Source organism: Heptranchias perlo, chromosome 36 (genome assembly GCF_035084215.1).
Source record: "Heptranchias perlo isolate sHepPer1 chromosome 36, sHepPer1.hap1, whole genome shotgun sequence".
NCBI lineage: Eukaryota > Metazoa > Chordata > Chondrichthyes > Hexanchiformes > Hexanchidae > Heptranchias > Heptranchias perlo.
Genome location: NC_090360.1, coordinates 9,047,865 through 9,069,581, shown reverse-complemented (window position 1 = coordinate 9,069,581; position 21,717 = coordinate 9,047,865). Strand labels below are relative to the sequence as shown.

The 21,717-nt window shown below is 45.7% G+C and overlaps 1 protein-coding gene across 11 annotated transcripts in view; it reads left to right on the top strand.

Moving 5' to 3' along the window:
* Positions 1–21,717, top strand: part of zmiz1a (zinc finger, MIZ-type containing 1a) — a 375,723-nt gene that overhangs the window by 97,977 nt on the left and 256,029 nt on the right. For all 11 annotated transcript variants that reach the window (XM_067972517.1, XM_067972508.1, XM_067972512.1 and 8 more), the window contains exon 2: positions 8,748–8,977. The gene's annotated coding sequence lies outside the window, so the exon portion shown is untranslated. The remainder of the gene's footprint in view (positions 1–8,747; positions 8,978–21,717) is intronic.

The following is a 21,717-nucleotide window of genomic DNA, read 5'->3' as shown; positions in this document are numbered from 1 at the left end:
GGCTGCCGCGTTTTCCTACATTACAATACTTCAAAACTACTTCATTGTCTGTGAAGTGCTTTGGGACTACCTGAGGTCATGAAAGGTGCTATATAAATGCAAGTTCTTTATCTTTTATATGTACGCTGGGTGCAAACAAAGCCGCGCTTAGCTGTAATGTTTAAACCCCACGGTCCAATAATCTTCCAAGACGTGAAGAAGAGCCACTTGGGTGAGGGACTGGAGGACCATTTGTATCCTGAGAACCAGGCGAGTGCAGGCCTTCGGAGGGGGAGGGGGGGAGGAGGGAAAAATTGGTGGGGGGAAATGCTTTAAAAGTTTTGGAATTCCCTCCCTAAACCCCTGTACTCTTTCCTTTTTAAGTCGCTCTGTAAAACCTACCTCTTTGACCAAGCTTTTGGTCACTTGTCCTGATATCTCATGTGGCTCGGTATCAAATTTTGTTTGATAATCACTCCAGAGAAGCACCGTGGGACATTTTACGACGTTAAAGGTGCTATACAAATGCAAGTTGTTAATAATTTACTTGATAGTTCCTTTAACTGGTGTAACAGCAATTTAAAAATGTGCTTTTATGTAACTCTGGTGGCACTGAGTCTTGAAGCTTGGGCCTCGATTTTACTGCCCGGTGTAAATCACTTGGACCTACCGACCTTCCAGCAGCAGTGGAGACCCTCTGCATCTGTACTTAATACTGTCGCAGCTTGTTCTGCTCTCGATCCAATCAGCCTAGAGGAGCCTGGTGGCAAACTTGAAATGGTAAAAGGCGGATAGTGACATGGGGCGACGGTGTTTGGCGTTGCCATGCACCGAACAGCAATTTAAAAGTGTCCTATCCTAAAAAAGAGTCTTGACATATTATCAGGAGCTTAGCAACAATGAGTCAGACATGAGCCACTTAGCAACAGGCCTCACTGCAGACTGCCTCTCGCAAAACTTGTTTGGCGTGGTTATTTTAAGCACACATGTGCAATATTACATTAGTGGTTAATGTTGTATCTCACAAACTGCAGTATGGATTTGTACTGCACTTTGCGTGACCTAATTCCCTTTAGATTTGTCTGTTCTTTCCATGTATTAGTCACAGTTTGCATTGGACTGCCGCCTGTAATTAAGTTAAAGGCAGGTGTTGGGTTTAAACATTGGTTTTGAAAAGCGAAATAACATTTTTTTTTGAAATGTGTGCATGAGTTCAGTGGATGTTTGGGGAGACTCCAACCATGAACATTACCCATGGGCACCGCTGTTGACCATTAACGTCACTCTGAAATGTAACTGGTACAACTTCTGGAGTTGCAGTAGTAGCGGGAGACTTCGTGAGCTGCCGTTGGATCAGCTGCCCCACTGTGTTATACCGGTAAATGCGCTGAGCCAGCCTGTCCATCTCGCTGCTTTTAAATGCCCACTTTAGTTGCCCACTTTAGTTGCCCACATAGGCCTCAAAACAGGCTGGTCAATCAGTATAAATTTGGGGTGAGTGACGCATGAATGTGGTCACACTGATGCTCTTCCTGATACCGGATAACCATCTGACCTGTGATTGATAGATTTTTGTTCGGTAAGGGTATTAAGGGCTATGGAACCAAGGCGGGAAAATGGAGCTAAGGTACAGATCAGCCATGATCTAACTGAATGGCGGAACAGGCTTGGGGGGGAGGGGGGCTGAATGGTCTACTCCTGTTCCTATATAAATGGGCAATAAGACGATTAAACCAATCAGCTCTACTATAGTATCTAGTTACTGAAAATCCCTCCTTTCCCCACCTTAGTCACCACTATGGAGGCTGATTTCAGGTGTCTCTAAGATAAAAGGTCATTTAAAGGGTGGGGTTTTTGCAGTCAGTTTCTTTCTGTACCTGGCAGCAGAATGATTTGTTCCTCCTTTCCTGATGTATATTATTTCAATGTCAGTTTAACTTGTTGCGTTTAACTTGTTGCTAATTGCTAATTACAGCCTGTGCAAATGGCATGCTTTAAAATCACTTAAAGAGACATTGCCTCTGAATTGGGGAGATTATGGACAGGCTCAGTTCCTGAAGCAATGTGATCTCAAGTCTCTTTCCTTGTTGCCAATCAGCAAAAGAGTGGACTGAACAAACACTTCCAGCATCAATGACAACAACTTGCATTTATATAGCGCCCTTAATGTAGTAAAACATCCCTAGGCGCTTCACAAGAGCGATATCAAACAAAATTTGACATATGGGGATATTAGGACAGGTGACCAAAAGCTTGGTCAAAGAGGTAGGTTTTAAGGAGTGTCTTAAAGGAGGGGAGCGAGGCGGAGAGATTTAGGGAGGGAATTCCAGAGCTTAGGGCTCTGTTTTCGGATGATGTTGCCGAGGGGCAGCATGTAAATGAGAAACAACAAGTTGTGGCACTTTCAGTGTTTTTTTTTAAACCACTTCTTAAAAACTATGGGGTCGAATTTTCCTGTTGGGAGAGATGTTGACGGAAGTGATGCAACATCATGTCAACGCCACCGAAACATGAGACTGCTGCCTTAGCAGCAAGCTGGCCAGCCTCCGCAAGACCCAAGCTGGACTTCTTGGCCCCCAACTTTAAAAAAAAACCCGCCAAGCTTACGTTGATGTGGCTGCAGGAAACCTGGGCTTAAAGGGGGCTGGACCTGGCAGCCAAGGAAGACCATTTACAATGCGGCATCAACACTACCTCTTAAAACTGTGTCTTAGGCCAACTTAAATAAAGGACAGTCAGTGGCTCATGTCCAGATTGAAGAGGCAGTGAGGAAAATGAAACACTATGTACATATTGACCACATTAATGTGTCACTCCGGCACACTGATTTATCTTGACCGTCGATCAAGGGCATATTAATTGTAGGCTCCCTTACTAGTCGAGAAATTCCTCTCCGTAATGCACCCCTCACTGGCACGCACTTGTTAGGCTCCCAAAGATGGTGTATTGGGAGACGTCTTCCTATGCAAGGAAGGGAAAGGCTGTCTTTGGACTAAGCTTACACTATAGAATGATACAGCACAGAAGGAGGCCATTCGGTCCAGTGTGCCTGTGCTGGCTCTTCGAAAGAGCTATCAAATTAGTCCTGCTCCCCTGCCCTTTCCCCATAGCCCTGCAAATTTTTCCCCTTATCTGATTCCCTTTTGAAAGTTATTATTGAATCTGCTTCCACCTCCCTTTCAGGCAGTGCAGTCCAGATCATAACAACTCGCTGCGTAAAAAAATTTCTCCTAATCTCGCCTCTGGTTCTTTTGCCAATCACCTTTAAATCTGTGTCCTCTGGTTACCGACCCTCCTGGGGAATGAGGCAGCATGCTCTCTCATCCATATAATTTGCCTCAGTTTATCCCATCTTGAGATCTCCATTCATGTCCTCCTTCCCAAAGTACAGTGTTGTAATCGGCTGTGGAAGTGTCTGCAGCTGTCCGGCATGCTGCTGGAGAAACTTGCCCTCAATTCACTCCAGGTGTTTCCAGATAAATGCCTTAGTTCCGCACCTGGAAGCGTCAGATCTGCTTCTGCAAACCAAGCCCCCAATGCTTAACGGTGTTGGGGAACATTTCACCATGAAAGACTTGGGTTTCAAATGGTTTTGTTTTCTGTACTGAATAATTATAAGGCATTGAAAGGACGCATGTTTGAATTTGATCAGTGTTTGTGAGAGCCCAGTGGCTCGGTTCTTAAAGTCACAGTGCAGTGTTGAATTAAGCCCTAGAGACCAGGAAGGATCCAGATGTGATCTCTACTCTCACTGGGTTAGCACATCTCAGCTGGGGCAACAATAGATTGATTCCCTCATCCCCCCCCCCCCCAACATGGTCAAATAGTCTTTCGACCCTCACTTTCGACTTGCACATAAAGAATGTCCATTTGGACCAGGTACTGGAGAGTGGTTATTTTATGGAAGCTAATTCCCAATACCAGTTAGAGCCTTCAGGAGAGGAGGAAAGAATTTGGGGTGGGGGGTCAGGGGTGGGAAAGGGAAGCCTCCTCTGTCGTTTGAGTTTTAGGCGAGAGTAATTTACAGCAATTTGCACAAGCTAGTTTGAAATGAGAGAAATCCAAGTTGCTGTCGATTTTTTTTTAATGCCCCTGTGGAGCTTTTAATGAGCTCCAGATTGGATCTGAGCTAGTTACAGCTCGGGTTGTTCCTAAGACCATGGAGCATCAGTGACTTCAATCTTTCCGATGCAGATTGCACGTTTCCAGGTGTGTAACTGTGATGTGTTTTCTAGTGGGTGTTCCTGTACTCAGTCATCGTCATATCCGGAAACTATGGGGTTACATCTTCAGGAAGGGAATTTTATTTTCTGCGAAGGAAATGGAAATCTCAGAACCCAGTCCTGGAATCGTAGACTGTCACAGCACAGAACCAGGCCATTCGGCCCATCAAGTTGTGCTGGCGTTTTTCCCTTCGTGAGCCACCTAGTCGAATCCCACTCTCCTGCTTGTTCCCCAGACTCTCTTTTAATATTTTTTTTTCAAGCAACAATGCAATTCCCATTTTTAAAAAAACAATTTGTGGCAGAGAATTTGATATTCTAACCGCCCTCTGTGCAAGGAATGTTTTTGGTAACATCCCATTTAATTCTCTTTGTGGTCATGTTTGTGAAATGTGTTCTTTCTTGTCACTGTTTTGGTATTGAAAGCGACCTATCATTGTTTCCCTGATCATAACCTTTCATAATCTCTATCAGGTCATCCCTTAACCTTCCCGGCTCCAGTTTTTTAAAAAAAGAGCTCAAGTTTCTCTTAGTAACTTTAAGCCCTCATCGCTGGCAACCTTCTAGTGGCTCTGCAGTGTAATGTTTGCAATGCTTTTGTACCCTCCCTATAATGGGGTCCTTAAAACTACGCACAATACTCCAACTGTGCTGTCGTGGTTTGGGATTCTGTGGCTATTTTGTTTCATGAATAGGACCCAGCTATGAGTAGAAGCCAGCCTAAGAGTGGTTAACAGCTCCAGATAGAGCCCACGTTCAGATGTCAGTTTAGTGGCAGTCACGAGCAAGGTTGCCAACTCTGGTTGGACATCTTCCTAGAAGTTTCATCACATGACCTTCCATCGCCATCCGCCCCGCCCAATCAAACAATCTTTTTTTAAATCATCTCCAGTATTTTTATAACTAATAAATGCAAGTGTTCAAAGAAAATGAAGAAAAAAAAGCGCCATTTTTTAAAATGTCCATGTGATTTTTCTCCTGGGATGCCCAGGAGATTAATCTCCAATTCCTAGAGACTGCAGGACAGCCATGTAGGGTTGGCAACCCTTGTCATGAGGTGTTTTAATGCAGGATGTTTTGAAGAATTCTCAAACGTTGGCCCGTTCGTTAGCAATGCCTGGTCATTCAGGAGACATCCAGCACCTTGTCTGACGCAGACTGGGGATTAAGTGCGGACCCTTGCTGATCTGTACGGTTTAGTTCCACACTGCAAAGGGACACATTGACCAACAGAGCTATTTGGGGAGCAGGTCCGATGATGGTCGATTCTCTGCTGCTTGTCGTTCCCCAACGTAGTTCTGCAAACGTTGAGTGGGTTCAGCGACTTCATCAAATAAAGACACTCTCTCCTTCTTCCCCCTCCACCCACCCCGACCATCAACAAAAAGTCTGGAATTCCTTCCCTAAACTTCTCCGACTCCCTACCTCTATCTTCTCCTTTAAGATGCTCCTTAAAACCTACCTCTTTGACCAAGCTTTTGGTCACCTGAGTAATATCTCCTTATGTGGCTCAGTGTCAAATTTTGTTTGATAATCGCTCCTGTGAAGCACCGTGGGACATTTTACTACATTAAAGGTGCTATATAAATGCAAGTTGTTGTTGATATTATGAGAAACTGAGGAACCCTTTCAAACGATGTGGGCTTGAAACTGCTTTTCAATTGGTAATAATGTTTAGGAAATGTGAAATACACAACTGCTGGAAGCCGTTTTTGCCACTTTGGGGAATTATGGTACGGCTCTTTACAGCGAGTTTGAGTGGGAGATGATTAAATAGATCGGGGTATTTTGAAACATAATTAGAGAACAAGTTTAGAACAATGCAGCCAGGCTGTACATTTTTTATACCCAAGTGTCAGATAGAAGGAATACACAGCTTTAATACCAAATACAGGAAAAATATTTATCAAAGTGACGTGGTTATGTTTTTGATATGTTGCCAGTGCAGAGCCTTGTCAGTTCTATCTGAGCTTCTGTAATTTGTTGAGCAGTGAGGGATGGGAATGTGTGTGTGTGAGAGAGAGAGAGAGAGAGAGACTGTCAATGCCATAAGGATAATATAAAGACTGCTACACGTGTGGCGTGATGCTTGTCTCTCCTCGCAGATTTGTTTTCCATCTACAGTCTTGGCTTCCCTGCATAATCCCGGAGCATAAAGATGAACAGCATCTGTCTGCCTCCTCCAGTCTGCTGCAGGTCACTCTGTCGGAAAAGAGTGCACCAAATGCGCACCATTCGCTGAAGGTATAGCTGGATGGCTGGCTGTTTATCAACGTCTTAAATCAGCGCAGAAAATTATCACACGTCAGCCATGAATGCAGCACTGAGATTCTAATCGGCATTTGTCCCAGACCAATGTCGCCTTAGTGAAAACTTCTGAGGCGGGCTCGCTTCCTAGAACAGAAAGTTCCCGAGTTTCTGTCGGAGACGTCCGTTGCAAACTTCCTTCGCTGCCACTGCAGTTCCAGCATGTTCTCCTGCACAGCGGCCTTGTTGGGTAACTGGGCAAGGTGATTTTATGACCACGGTGAACCCACCCTTCTATAATAAACTTGCTGTTAGCACAAATTCCCTGTTTGTAGCCTGGTAGTAAAAGATGGGGCTGAAGGTGTGTTCACAACATGTTTCCCTCATTCCCTTCCTCCCCAATACTTCCTTTGGCGTCAGTAATCTTTGATTAATTGCGCAACAAGTTGTTGATTTCAACACATCAGTGCAAATGTGGGTGGAATTCTTTTTTTATGTGGTGTGCATTGAGAGTTCATTTACCTTGAATAAAACTTTCCTGTGGCTTTTTGCCGCCCACTTTGTGTATTTGTGTTGATAAAGCACATTTCTTCCACAGTGTGATGAAAAGTCATTATGCAATGGCAGCTGCACTCATTCTTTCTCTAGCACGCACCCACGCGCCCCTCCTCGCCAACTCTCGCCCGCGCCCCCCTCCTCGCCAGCTCTCGCCCACGCCCCCCCTCCTCGCCAACTCTCGCCCGCGCCCCCCCTCCTCGCCAACTCTCGCCCGCGCCCCCCCTCCTCGCCAACTCTCGCCCGCGCCCCCCCTCCTCGCCAACTCTCGCCCGCGCCCCCCTCCTCGCCAGCTCTCGCCCACGCCCCCCCCTCCTCGCCAACTCTCGCCCGCGCCCCCCCCTCCTCGCCAACTCTCGCCCGCGCCCCCCCTCCTCGCCAACTCTCGCCCGCGCCCCCCCTCCTCGCCAACTCTCGCCCGCGCCCCCCCCTCCTCGCCAACTCTCGCCCGCGCCCCCCCTCCTCGCCAACTCTCGCCCGCGCCCCCCCTCCTCGCCAACTCTCGCCCGCGCCCCCCCTCCTCGCCAACTCTCGCCCGCGCCCCCCCTCCTCGCCAACTCTCGCCCGCGCCCCCCCTCCTCGCCAACTCTCGCCCGCGCCCCCCCTCCTCGCCAACTCTCGCCCGCGCCCCCCCTCCTCGCCAACTCTCGCCCGCGCCCCCCCTCCTCGCCAACTCTCGCCCGCGCCCCCCCCTCCTCGCCAACTCTCGCCCGCGCCCCCCTCCTCGCCAACTCTCGCCCGCGCCCCCCCTCCTCGCCAACTCTCGCCCGCGCCCCCCCTCCTCGCCAACTCTCGCCCGCGCCCCCCCTCCTCGCCAACTCTCGCCCGCGCCCCCCCTCCTCGCCAACTCTCGCCCGCGCCCCCCCTCCTCGCCAACTCTCGCCCGCGCCCCCCCCCCCCCTCCTCGCCAACTCTCGCCCGCCCTCCCTTCCTTTCCTTGCCCACTTTCATTTGGACCCGTTCTCTGTCACTCATTTGAACTCTCAAATACTCACCTTTTTTGTGCTCAGTCACATCCAGCATGCAGTTCCCAGCTTTCTGAGGCACTGAGATTGGCCCATTTATAAAGCAGCATATTAGAGAATAAAGGGATGTATTTTTCCATCGTAGTTTCTCACACTTATGTGATAGATGTTCATCTCACTCAAAAACCTCACTGTGATGTAAGCTACTGTATATGTTAAGCTGGTCCCTCTTTTTTTATTACTCCATTCTCCCCTTTCCTGAAGGTGTTGACTCTGCTGCGATACAGTTTCACTGATGCCCGCTGTCCATCAGTACCTGGCCCAAGTGCTCATTCTTCAATTGTAGGGCTAAAGTAGTGGCACGTTGGTGGGCATCACGATCGAGCCTGCTCCGGCCCTTGATGGCTGTCCACATGAATACTGTCCAGCATAGGTCAATCGCCAGTGATCAAGACCAGGGCCCCCAACCTTTATGAGGGACACGAGATAACATATTTACTGCTGGTCTGTCTGAGTGTAGTTAAGTCAATGCTGACCTGGGTTGCTTCTGGTTTGTTTGGCTCAATGCCGCACCAAGTGGTGAATTTACTCAATGGAGGAACCTGACCAAATCCCAAATCTTCCCAGGGTGAAACAGCTTGCAATTAAGAAACTGCAGTAGAAATGAATGAAGCTCCTGAACATTGACCTCAAAAAGCAGTTGCTTATTGTTACGAACAAGTAAGGGGATACTTTGTGTTTTCTCTGCTGGCTAATCTTTTCTCTCCTTGTTGATCAGATATTCAACTCCATCCCTCTGACGAACTCCGAAGTAGATATCGATGGTGGTGGCGTGTGGTCCTAACCAGTGCCAACTGGGGAGCCTTTAATGTAGAAGAGGAATCTGCAGACTGCAAGAATCTTCCTCTGCCCATCTCCCTGACAACTCATCGAGTGCTGGCTCGCGCCCATCTGGTGCTGCGTGTCCGTTCTAACTGTCGGCCTCCTTGTGCCACGTGCATGCCCTTGGTAAGTGCCTCCTTTTAATTTCCGTCAATAGTTCAGATTCCCCTTCCTTTGGTCCTTTTTCGAAACTCTTACGTTCCTTACCTCCCAAGCATGAGGTAAGGAACGTAAGCCTTTTTTTTTACTGCAAGGAATTCCATGGGCTCCTCCAGAGCATTGGGAGTTATGGATTCCTGCTGTCAGGCCCACAAGGTAAAAGGAAAAAGTAACAAAAATTTGGTGGAGAATATTTACGACTGTTTTGCTTGTATTTTCTCTTGAGTGGCTGCCAACTGTGCAAGACCTGCCCACTAGGAGCCACTGGCACTAAGGCCCCAATATAAAAGCACCTACAGAGAGGTAAAGGCAAGGCAGAACATCAGAGGCTAGACTCCCGCAAAGCTATCTGATTTAGGAGGTGAGAACAGTGGAATTAGATAGTTGAGTGGCCTGATTCAACGGTGACATGCACAAGGTGTGACATTCAAGTTTTAAAATGGTCTCTCATTTCTCGATGGACTGCATTTTCTTCAAAGAGAAATTAGAGACCAGCACCTGATTCTTCATGATGTCAGTAGATGTGACGCAGTCTGTTGTTACTTACATCGCTGTATCTTATGTTGGTCTACAAATCCCAAGATAATAACATCTAAGGTAGGCCATTCAGCCCATCTTAGTTCATACATCCAAAATGAAGCTAAAGTCCCTTCATTGCAGCATCCACTTGTTAAATTATTCCAGGGTTTTTTCCTCCACCTGGGAATCTATTCCAAGTGTTGGTCACTTTTGGGTGAAGAACTTCCTGATCTCTGTTCTAATCTGTACTACTTTGAAGCTGTGGCCCCTTGTCCTATTATTGCAATTTAATTTAAAGGAATTTCCTGGATTTACATTTTTCAGACAGTTTGCTATCTTCTATCCCGCTGTGAGGTCACATCTCAGATGCTGCTTTTGCAAACTGGAGAAACCCCAAGTCTCTCCAGTCTATTCTCACAACTCGGGTGTCTGAATAAAAGCATTGCAAGCACCTTTCAATGAAGACGGTGCTCCTTTAAAAACGATTTATTATTCGTGTTTAACAGCGCAGAATATCTCCTTGTGGGATTTCATCTCTCCTTCCCCAGCCATTTTCCCCAGAGGCAACTTTTGAGTCCCTGTGAGGAGGTTAACAGCACTAAATTTATTAGAGGAAGTGTTTCAGTTTTGTATTATCCCATTGTGTGTACAAACATGCTCAGAAATATTCATTGATTATGCAAATATGGCTGTGGCATCCTTTCAGTTTGTTTATTTACTGGTAAGTTCACAAAATGAGTGGCACAGTGGGATTCACGGAGTTGGTAATCCATGGATCCACGCCCCTGGCTAAACGTTTGCCCCTTGTTACACTCACTTGTAATAAAAACAGAAGGTGCTGGGAACGCACAGCCAATCCATCAGCATGTGGAAAGAGAAAGAATGGGTTAACATTTTGGGTGCAGACCCTTTGACAGAATTCTTAGGGTTATGTGCTTTCCACTTGTTCATTTAGTTCCAGGTTAATGGGGAGACCATGCCCCTCTTCCCCCTCCCCCCACCCCTTAGTTTAAGGTGATCTTGTTTGCAAGATCCCTGGTGTCTAGAATTCTTAAGACGACAAACCCGACCTCTCTGTAGTTTTTGAAATGGGTTCTTCTCTAGCCCAGGGGCTCTGAGTTGTGGCCCATGGACCACATGCAGCTGCTGAGTCCAAGAGACCCAGCCCTGTTTACATTACTGGTTTGTCCTGTCTAAATTGTGTTGGCTACATAATCTGGAAATGACTGTTTCTAGTGCCATCACCTCAATAGTGGATAAATCTCTAAGTGAGAACTCTAAAATCTGTTGGTGTCAGCAACTTGAGATTCGTTAAAATTAACGGGCAGGTGGATTTAAACTTTATATGTGGCCTGCGAGACTCTTTGGATTGTACCTATGAAGTCTTGAACAACTACCTTTGCAAGGAGTCAAAACCTACAGGAAAGGAGGGAAGAAAATTGGTGGGAAAAGGAGTGCAATGTATAATGCACTCTAACCGTGCGAAACGCTCATCCATAAATTGAGATGTTTATGTGTGTGTGGATACATATTTAAAGAGAGTGATCTCCCATGGCATTACATGCATGGAGTCAATACCAAGTATAGAATGATACAGCATAGAAAGAGGCCATTCAGCCCTTCATGCTTTTTGTAAGAGCTATCCAATTAGTCCCACTCATAGCCCTGCAATTTTTTCCCCTTCAAGTATTTATCCAATTCCCTTTTGAAAGTTACGATTGAATCTGCTTCCACCACCCTTTCAGGCAGTGCATTCCAGATCATAACAACTTGCTGTGTAAAGTTTTTTTCCTCATGCCGCCTCTGGTTCTTTCGCCAGGTGAGGTGGAGTTAAAGGGTGGGGGATAATTGGACCAGGATGTGCAGATGTAGTTCAGTGCCCATTTTAAAGTCATTGCATTTTATTTACCATTATAAATTCCTCTATTCACATTTGTCATGGAAACTGCCGATTGTAATCGTACTTTAGCTGCAGCCCCACCACTGGTGGGAGGGTGCAATTACAATGTGACTTGTTTACATGGGCAGCTTCCATTATAAATGCCCTCAGCGGGTCTCATGCCAGCTATTAAATGGCATAAGTTCTCCTGAAGCTTCAGAAGGGCAGAATTTTCCAGGGGAGCTCAGGAACTGCCCCCATGGGCCCCCAACCAAAAGTGGGAGGGTCAGTGTAAACTGGGTGGAATTCCAGGAACTTATAATAGAAAAAAATGACTCCAAGTGCATACAGATGTTTGATTTTTAATATATTAATAGATATGCGGGTGCACAGCAGGATGTGGAGGTTTACAGAAAAATGCATTGCTGAACGATGTTGGCTTGTGATTTTATCGGTGAGTTCTGCTGCCTGAACTAGCACAGCTAACTGGCAGTTCAGTTCTTTGTAAGCTGTAGAGTCCTGTCATTTATCTTGTTTGTAGTTTATGGAAATAAGGAGTTTTGAAAGGGTTCAGTTCCGTTGATTTTCACATTCAAATAACGAGGCACTGTTGTGGAAGTGGACTGAGTGTGCAGTGGTGTAATGTGTAAGGCATGAGATAAGAGATGTTTGAAGTGCTGCACACTTGTCTCGATGGAGCTTGCGTCTGAGGAATGTTTGGAGGGTGTGGGAATGAAGGTAGGAAGGCATATTAATGGGAGATGCAATGTGGCAGAATGGTGGGCAGAGGAACGATGGGGACTGTGGAGTCTTGAAGTCATAGAACAAAATCTTTGAACTGAATTGTATCTGCTTCCCTCCCTCGTTGGCATGAGGCCTTCCTGATTAGGAAATAAGTAACCGTCTGATTACTGATCCTGGGAGTCTGAAAACTGTCCCCCCCAACGCCCGCCCCCCCCCACCCACCACCACCCCCCCCCCCCCCCCCCCCCCGAAAAAAAAATCTGAGAACACTCCAACACTCCAACCCCTGGGACAGAACACGGTAACTCTGGAATTCCACCCAGTTTACACTCACCCTTCCACTTTTGGTTGGGGGCCCATGGGGGAGTTCCTGAGCTCCCCTGGAAAATTCTGCCCTTCTGAAAGCCTCAGGAGAACTTATGCCATTTAATAGCTGGCATGAGTCCTGCTGAGGGCATTAAGAAGGACTTAAACCTTTACTAGGGAAGGGAAATCGATCCTGGAGGGGATGGAATGCCTTCCCCGAGATGTCCGCTTACACCATTGGAAGCAGAAGATTGCAGCAGAGAAGTTCTTCAGTGGGGCCCTTGCCAGGCCTCCTCTCTGCCATTGGAACAACATGGCATCGCTGTATCATTCTGCCAGCTGTTTCGGGCAGGTGCTGATGAAGACCTCTTGTAGATGTGATGCCCCACCACAACCATTCAAATGAGCCCGTCCCCACTATTTGGATGGGCATTTTCAGGCATCAGCGAACAGGGGTTCCAATCTTCCACACATGCACCAGGCCAGTAGACCTCCAGGAATTTCAGGACCTTTATTTGAAAAAGCAAAAGCCAGAATTCAGAATGGTCAGTGACATTTATTTAAAACATAACCTCGGAGACTGAAGCTTCCCTCCTCTCCCTGATCCTCCTGCTCACAAGTACATTCTCCCTTCCCTGCATTGGTATCCTCAAGTCCAGTTCTGCAGGAATTGCTTACCCTAAGTGATGTTGGAGAGGTTGATTATGTTTTAGGTCAACAACTTGTTTTCTTTCAACAAAATGGCTGTAGTTTTAAATGGTTCCATTCTGTGTCCACAAGGGTGAGAGAATGAAAACCATCTGAAAACATTAAGCCCTTTTTATCACTTTATATACTCCAGTGTTGAATCTATAAGCCAGCTGCACTCACAGCTCAATTACTCAGTTGCTTAAAACGAATGAGATTTAACTCCAGAAACTGATGGCAATTTGTAGGGGACAACTTCTTAAGTCAGGGTGCAAGGCCAGTTAGTGGTGCAACAGTCGAGCGCAGTAATGCCTATTGGTGATCAGGACGTTCACTCCAATAGTTTGTAATAGTGCTCATCAATGGAGACTTAGTGCCACTCAATAAAGAGAGTGCCACACACTCTGTGGCATTGAACGCTGCCAGCCAACTAACCCTCGTTGCACAACACTGTAACGCGGTGCCAATTTTCTGATGCCCTTTCCCAGACATTTCCATTGCAGAACAATGCTGAGACTTTGAAGGAAGTGCCATGCTCTGGAAGTGGAAATGCTTTTTTTTTCTTCTGCTAGTTACTTAGCTGCTACTTTGGACGGTTTGAAACACAAAAAAAACACTTGGGGAAAGAATAAATTTCTGTCTCGCCTTACCCAGGACCTCAGTAATCCTGCAGCAATCTAGAGTTGTGGAGTTGGAAAGAAGTGTCAGTCATTGGCAAGGGCCTTCAAGCCTGAGTGCAGGTTAGGATAAAGAGCCCTTGTAAAATTTAATATAAGCATGGAAGGCAGAGAACTCAGTGTTCTGAAGCAACCTGAATCCCAGTTCTTCTCGTTCCCCCCCGCCCCCTCTCTTCAGAAACTATTTCTGCAATGAGGAGAGTTTGGAAAGAGACAGTGTCCCTTTTGTTTCACTTGTACAGACTGGCTTTCAGCCCTCTGCAAGATGATATCTGGTACTTTGTAACAAAAGCAAGCTGTCTCTTCAGATGTCCACCTAACATCCTTTAAAACAACAACAATTTTTGGCCTGGTAAATAAGGATGGTGTTTGTTCAGTGCATATTTAGAAGAGGCAGTGACTTAGCTTCAACAGTGAGATGTTGGGGGGTCTCCTTCGCAAATGGGCCAGAGTTCACATCCCAGCCTTCGGCCGCCTTTCAGCTTTCAGTGGTTGTGTTTTGTTCCGCTTTGCACCAGATCAGCCCACGGAGCCATGGATTCTTATGGCATAAACCAGCCCGTGGATCAGCAGCAACTATGAGGACCAGTCGGCTGACCGTGGACTGACTTTGGCACATCAGCAGTGGAGAAGCTCTGGGCATTGTCTGTCCTTTCGACTCTCTGTAACAGTGGTGGCCTCAAAAAGAGGGGCAAGTAAGAGAGATATAATTGATTATCTTGTTCCAACAGCCACTGATTGAAGGCGATGGCTATTTTCACTTCCCTCCCCACAATACCTCTCTTATTCTTCCTGGAAGTGCTGAATCTTCCTGGGGTGCAGGCACCAGCAGTCTTACGGACCTCACCCAGGTGTGTGAGCAGTGAATGTTGGCAGTCCATTAAACCATGGAGGGGGCCTCGTGGCTGGGCTCAGGCCTTGTACGTGCCCAGTGTCCACAAGTGCCACACTGGCAGCAGGGGCTGATGGATAGCGGTTAGGAGCAAGACTCCTGCCCTTTTTTCATTCTTTACTCCATCCCTTGCCCAAGACAACAAGACCAATTTAACACCCGCGTTACGACCATGGGGAGAATGATTGTCTCATCTGCATAGGAGCGATTGCAGCTGAAACCTCCCTGGTCAAGTAGTCTCCTTCTGTGCTGTGAAAGTCTATGGTTCGATGGCTTAGTACCACACCATATAGTACAACTATAGGAAAAGAACGAACTTGCATCTCTCACGACCTTGGGACATCCCAATGCGCTTTAAAGCCAATGAAGTACTTTTGAAATGTGGTCACTGTTGTAATGTAGGAAACGCGTTAGCCAATTTTTGGTGATGTTGGTTGAAGGATAAATATTGGCCAGAACACTCTCGCTGTTCTTCGAAATAGTGCTGTGGGATCTTTTACATCCACCTGAGAGGGCAGACTGAATCCACTGAACCAAGGTGGGGTTTGGAAGCTTATAGTTTCCCCCCCCCCCTGCCTTTTTGTTCCCCCTTCTTTCTCACTCTTTAGTGCGATGACTCGAGATGCCTGAGGCTGTCCTATAGAAAGTTGAAGGAATCCCAGTCTGAACAATGGGGCCTTTGAATGACTGAATGCAGATTTGGATTCACCCAACCATTCCCTCCTCTCGTTTCAAAGCAACACTGTGGTGCTGCGGTGCCTATTCAAAAGGGATTTACTTCTCATTTCGCAATCCCTTTACATCTCTCCACCCAGTATCGAAATCCATTGATATTTGGGAGCCCAGCTGTCTTCGTAAAAAGTCGTATTTTTGTATATGTGAAATGTTGTGTCCCAGTTACCAAAGTCTCGCTGCTGTTGATTTTACACTTTTTTTTAACCTGTTGATTCCTTGCGGTTTACCATTTGTTATCATGGTGCCCAATCCACAAACAACTGGCTATCACTGATTTCTTATCACAACCCATCATAACATTTTGATGTCCCAATATCACTGCCGTTTTTTTTAAAATCTGGCCCATCTAATTCCAGTAAGCTGCACCCTCAAGTTCCCGTAAATATGAAATCAAACTGTTTGGTCCACTAGAAACTGCTCTTTTCCACTTTTGCGAAAGCTTTTTGTTTGTTTTTTTTTCTCCTTTTCCCCAGAGTACAAACGTCACCGTGTTTACAGGCCAGATTACACACGCTTGTGTTTTGCGTCAGGGCCTGTATATCTGCCATGGCTGGTATGTTTGAACACCATGCAATTGAGATAAGATAACAGGTTGGAATGACTCCCTTTAAGTGAACAAAGCTGTGTGGCAAACAGCTGGTTTATTTAGCAGGAACGCCAGGCGCCTTGAATTTAAAAGAAAAATATACGGATTTAAACTCGACGGTTTATTTCATCTGTGAGAAAAGTTTTATCAATTTCCGCAACACTGGAATTTTGGGAGTGGGAGCAGATTCACTCTTTTCTTCTCTGCAGGCTTCCCTCCCACACTGAACAAACAGTTTCAGCACCAACAATGATAACTTGCATTTATGATGTAGAGATGCCGGTGATGGACTGGGGTTGACAAATGTAAGGAATCTTACAACACCAGGTTATAGTCCAACTGTTTTATTTGAAAATCACAAGCTTTCGGAGGCTTTCTCCTTCGACGCTCACCTGACGAAGGAGAAAGCCTCCAAAAGCTTGTGATTTTCAAATAAAACAGTTGGACTATAACCTGGTGTTGTAAGATTCCTTAAACTCGCATTTATATAGTGCCTTTAACAAAGTAAAACGGCCCCAAGGCGCTTCACAGGAGCGTTATCAAACAAAATTTGACACCGAGCCACATAAGGTGATATTAGGACAAATGAAGGTAGGTTTTAAGGAGCGTCTTAAAGGAGGAGAGAGTGTCTGAGAGGTTTAGGGAGGGAATTCCAGAGCTCAGGGCCGAGGCAAGCTCTAAGATTACATCTGATTGGTGCAGTGGAGTTGACTTGGGCTTTGTGAGGTGATGTTTTGATAATGCCCTTTCCATGCAGGCTGTAAGTTAGTAGTAGCCTGTTGTAAAGGCCCAGCATTGATCTGCACAAGAGCAACCTTGTCTGCTAAGTGATACGGCTGTAATCGTATCCCAGCCCCAGCTCTCTTCTGGTGAAGAGATAAATATACAATTGATTTAATGGTGTGCTTTGTTTCCTGTACAGAGGCTGCTGTGGAATGCAAGGGGAGCACCATCTTCTCCTGCCCGGGCTAATTGGTTGGATAATTTAATGCGATGCAGGCAGAAGCTCTGTTTCGATTCCACAACAGCGAATATAATACTGGTGTATGAGCTGACGAGAAGCTTCAGTCCCCCAGTGTGAATTTAACTGTAACATACTTTACATCAGCAGTCAGTACATGAACAGCCCATTAGTTCATTTGGAAAGCGGAGCACAATTAATCTTGGACTCCTTTCCAAAGTGATCATCTGTTCAAACTGCCGGACAGTTCAAAGAGTGTGAAGTGCTTATTTCAGAGTCTTTGGCTTAAAGATTGAGAAATGGTTCTGCAAATTGATTTTGTCGGTAATTAATGAACTTATGCTAGACGTGAAATTTCATAAAATGGTCCTTTTTAATAATTACCAATCCAACAGGCTCTCGGGGCACATTATGTAGGAATGCCTATTGAGGGTATTGTACCTTGTCTCAGGCAGGCGGAGCGGGGTCCGTAACGTTGGATCTGCCCAAATTTTCCTCCGTCCTCTTCAACGGACGGCAGAAGCGCTTGCCATTTTTGAATGAAGTGAGGCAGTGCACGTGGCAGTGTTGTAAGATCGGTTTCCCATCGATTCTCCTCATTCATAATAACAGCGTAAAACAAGTGTCCAGAGTTGCCAAGCTCCACCCTAAAAGATGGAACTAACTTTAAAGGGTCGAGCCTATTCAGTTCCATGTGCTGCAAAAAACCTTACTACTATTGTATCATTTTTGTTGCTTTTCTTGTTTATTGTTGTCGCCATCTGCCTTCCGCCTTTCATTCAGGGGCAACCATCACTTTTTTTCCCCCCCCCCCCTCCCTTCCCTCAGACACACTGGCTTTCCTATAAAGAAAGAAAAAGAAAGTCTTGCATTTATATAGCGCCTTTCATAACCTCAGGACATCCCAAAGCGCTTTATAGCCAATGAAGTACTTTTGAATTGTAGTCATAGGAACGTAGGAACAGGAGTCAGCTCCTCATCATTCAGTGAGATCATGGCTGATCTGTATCCTAACTCCATTTACCCGCCTTGGCTCCATATCCCTTAATACCCTTGGCTAGCAAAAATCTATCTATCTCAGCTTCAAAATTATTAATTGAACTAACATCTGGTATTTTTTGTGGGAGAGAGCCCCACACTTCTACCACCCTTTGCATGAAGAAGTGTTTCCTAACTTCTCTCCTGAATGGCCTGGCTCTGATTTTAAGGTTACGTCCCCTTGTCCTACACTTCCCCCGCCTGCAGATAAAGTTTCTCTCTACCTGCCTTATCAACTCCTTTCAAAATTATAAAAACCTCAATCAAATCACCCTGTAACCTTCTATATTCCAGGGAATACAAGTCTAGTTTAAGTAGTCTGTCCACATAATTCAATCCTTGAAGCCCTGGTAAAGTTCTGATGAATCTTCGCTGCACTCCTTCCAAAGCCAATGTATCCTTTCTAAAATGCGGTGCCCAGAACTGTACACAGTCCAGATGTGATCTAAGCAGTGCTTTGTATAGCTGTAACAAAACTTCCTCCCCTTCATATTCGGACACTCCAGATATAAAGGCTAACATTCCATGAGCCTTTTTCATTAATTTTTGTACCTGACCACTACATTTTAGTGATCTTCGTACGTGGACCCCTAAACCTCTTTGGACCTCCACTGTTCCGAGCTTTTCACCATTTAAAAAATACTCGGATCTATCCTTTTTTGGTCCAAAATGGATGACCTCACACCTACCTGCGTTGAAATCCATCTGCCACAGTTTTGCCCACTCATTTAATCTATCAATGACTCTTTATAATTTTATGCTCCCTTCTATACTACTTACTGTGCCACCAGTCTTTGTGTCTTCGGCAAACTTGGCTCTGTATTGTGTTATCTAAGTCATTAATAAATATAGTTAATAGTTGAGGTCCCAGCACAGATCCTCGTGGGACACCACTGGTCACTTCCTTCCAATTCGAGTATATACCCATTATCCCTACTCTCTGGCTTATAACGCCTAATCAATTTCATATCCAAGTCAATAATTTGCCTTCAATTCCATGAGCTTTAATTTTAGCTAACAGTCTCATACATGGAACCTTATCGAATGCCTTCTGGAATTTCATATAAACTACATCCATAGACATTCCCCTATCTACTGCTTTAGTTACTTCCTCAAAAAATTAAAAACAGTTCATGAGACATGACTTACCCGTTACAAATCCATGTCAGCTCTATCTAATCAGCTCAAATTTCTCTTAATTGCTCAGTCACACTGTCCTAAGAACATAAGAGATAGGAGCAGGGGTAGGCCATTCGGCCCCTCGAGCCTGCTCCGCCATTCAATGAGATCATAGCTGATCTGATTTTTTTACCTCAACTCCACTTTCCTGCCCGATCCCCATATCCCTTGATTCCCCTAGAGTCAAAAAATCTATCTATCTTAGCCTTGAATATACTCAACGAGTCACCATCCGTAGCCCTCTGGAATAGAGAATTCCAAAGATACACAATCCTCTGAGTGAAGAAATTTCTCCTCATCTCAGTCTTAAATGGCGGACCCCTTATCCTGTGACAGTGCCCCCTAGTTCTAGACTCTCCAGCTAGGGGAAACAACCTCTCAGCATCTCCCCTGTCAAGCCCTCTCAGAATTGTATATGTTTCAATGAGATCATTTCTCATTCTTCTAAATTCCAGAGAATAAAGGCCCATTCCACTCAACCTCTCCTCATAGGACAGCCCTCTCATCCCAGGAATTAACTTAGTGAACCTTTGTTTCTCAGCCTCTAAGGCAAGAATGTCCTTCCTTAGATAAGGAGACCAAAACTGTACACAGTACTCCAGGTGAGGTCTCACCAAAGCCCTGTACAATTGTAGTAAAACTTCCTTACTCTTGTACTCCAACCCCCTTGCAATAAAGGCCAACATGCATTTGCTTTCCTAATTGCTTGCTGTACCTGCATGCTAACATTTTGTGTTTCTTCCACAAGGACATCCAAGTCTCTCTGGACACCAACGTTTACTAGTTTCTCACTATTCAAAAAATATTCTGTTTTTCTATTCTTCCTACCAAAGTGAATAACCACACATTTCTCCACTTTGTACTCCATCTGCCACCTTCTTGGCAACTCACTTAACCTGTTTATATCCCTTTGCAGACTCTTTGTGTGCTCCTCACAGCTTACTTTCCCACCTAGCTTTGTATCGTCAGCAAACTTGCATACATTACACTCGGTCCCTTCATCCTAAGTCATTAATATAGACTGTAAATAGCTGAGGCCCAAGCGCTGATCCTTGTGGCACCTCACTAGTTACAGCCTGCCAACCTGAAAATGACCCGTTATTCTCTACTCTCTGTTTTCTTTCTTCACTTTCTTAAATAATGAAGTTACATTTGCAAATTTCCAATCTAAAGGGACAATTCCTGAATTGAGAGAACTTTGGAAGATTATGACTAAAACATCTGCAATCTCCTCAACTAAAATCCTGGGATGGAAACCATTAGGGTCCTGGGAATTTGTCAGTCTTTAGTGCCGTTACTTTTTCTAATACTGTTTTCTTGCTCAAGTTAACTCTCATGAGTTTCAGTCCTTGATTCATTATTAGTTTCCCTGGGATGTCAGGTATATTATCCTCTTCCTCTGCTGTAAAGACTGACACAAAGTAATTATTCAACAAGCCTGCCATTTCCATTTTTTCATTTGCAATATTACATGCATCTGTTTTTAAAAGGCCCACATTTCCCTTGACCACCCTTTTTCTTCTACCCTACTCACTGTTGTAAGGTAGGAAATGTGGCAGCCAACTTGTGCGCAGCAAGGTCCCATAAACAGCAACCGGATAATCACCAGATAATCTGTTTTAGTAATGTTGGTTAAGAGATAAATATTGGCCAGGATACAGGGTAGAAGTCCCCTGCTCCTCTTCGAAATAGTGCCATGGGATCTTGTACGTCCACCTGAGAGGGCAGACGGGGCCTTGGTTTAACATCTCACCTGAAGGATGGCACCTCCAACAGTGCAGCACTCCCTCAGTACTGCACTGGAGTGGATTTTGTGCTCACTGGAGTGGGACTTGAACTCGGAGGCGAGAGTGCACTGAGCCACAGTTGAATTCCCCTCTATCTTTGGTTTTGGAAGAAGAGGAGCCACGGAGCGAAATTAGTTTAGTGAGGCTGCAACGCAGGCGGGTGGCACCCACTTACCAGTGCCCTCAAGGCAGAAGATACAGGCAGAGGCACTCCTGCCGACTGGCCAGCAGTGCCTTGGAGGCTTTGCTTTACAAAAAAAAATCCCAGAAGCTGCGCGTGGGGAACTTGCCGTCTGCCTCCGCCACGTGCACTGTTCTGCAGTGGCTCTCGAGGCCTTCGCCGCAACATCTGTAACGTAAGCCAAACAGCTGTGTGCAGATGCATCAAGCAAGTCACAGAAGCATTGTTCTTTATAGCCAGTAATCTCATCGGCTTCACCATGGACAACCGTGCGAATGTAATGGAGCACTGCCATCTTACCGAGTGGCAGGATTCACCAAGGTGCAAGGAGTCCTTGATGGCTTCCATGTGGCTATCTATATGTGTATGTTAGTGGCCAGATGTTTGTCAACAGGAAAAGGATGCTCTTGTCACTCAAATGAAAATGAAACTGAGTGGGCAGGTACCGTGAGCCCATTCTCTTTCCTCCCCCGCCATGTTGAGCGAGTATTTGGTTTTGTACACTGTCCCTCGTGAACAATTACAATGTTTCCCAC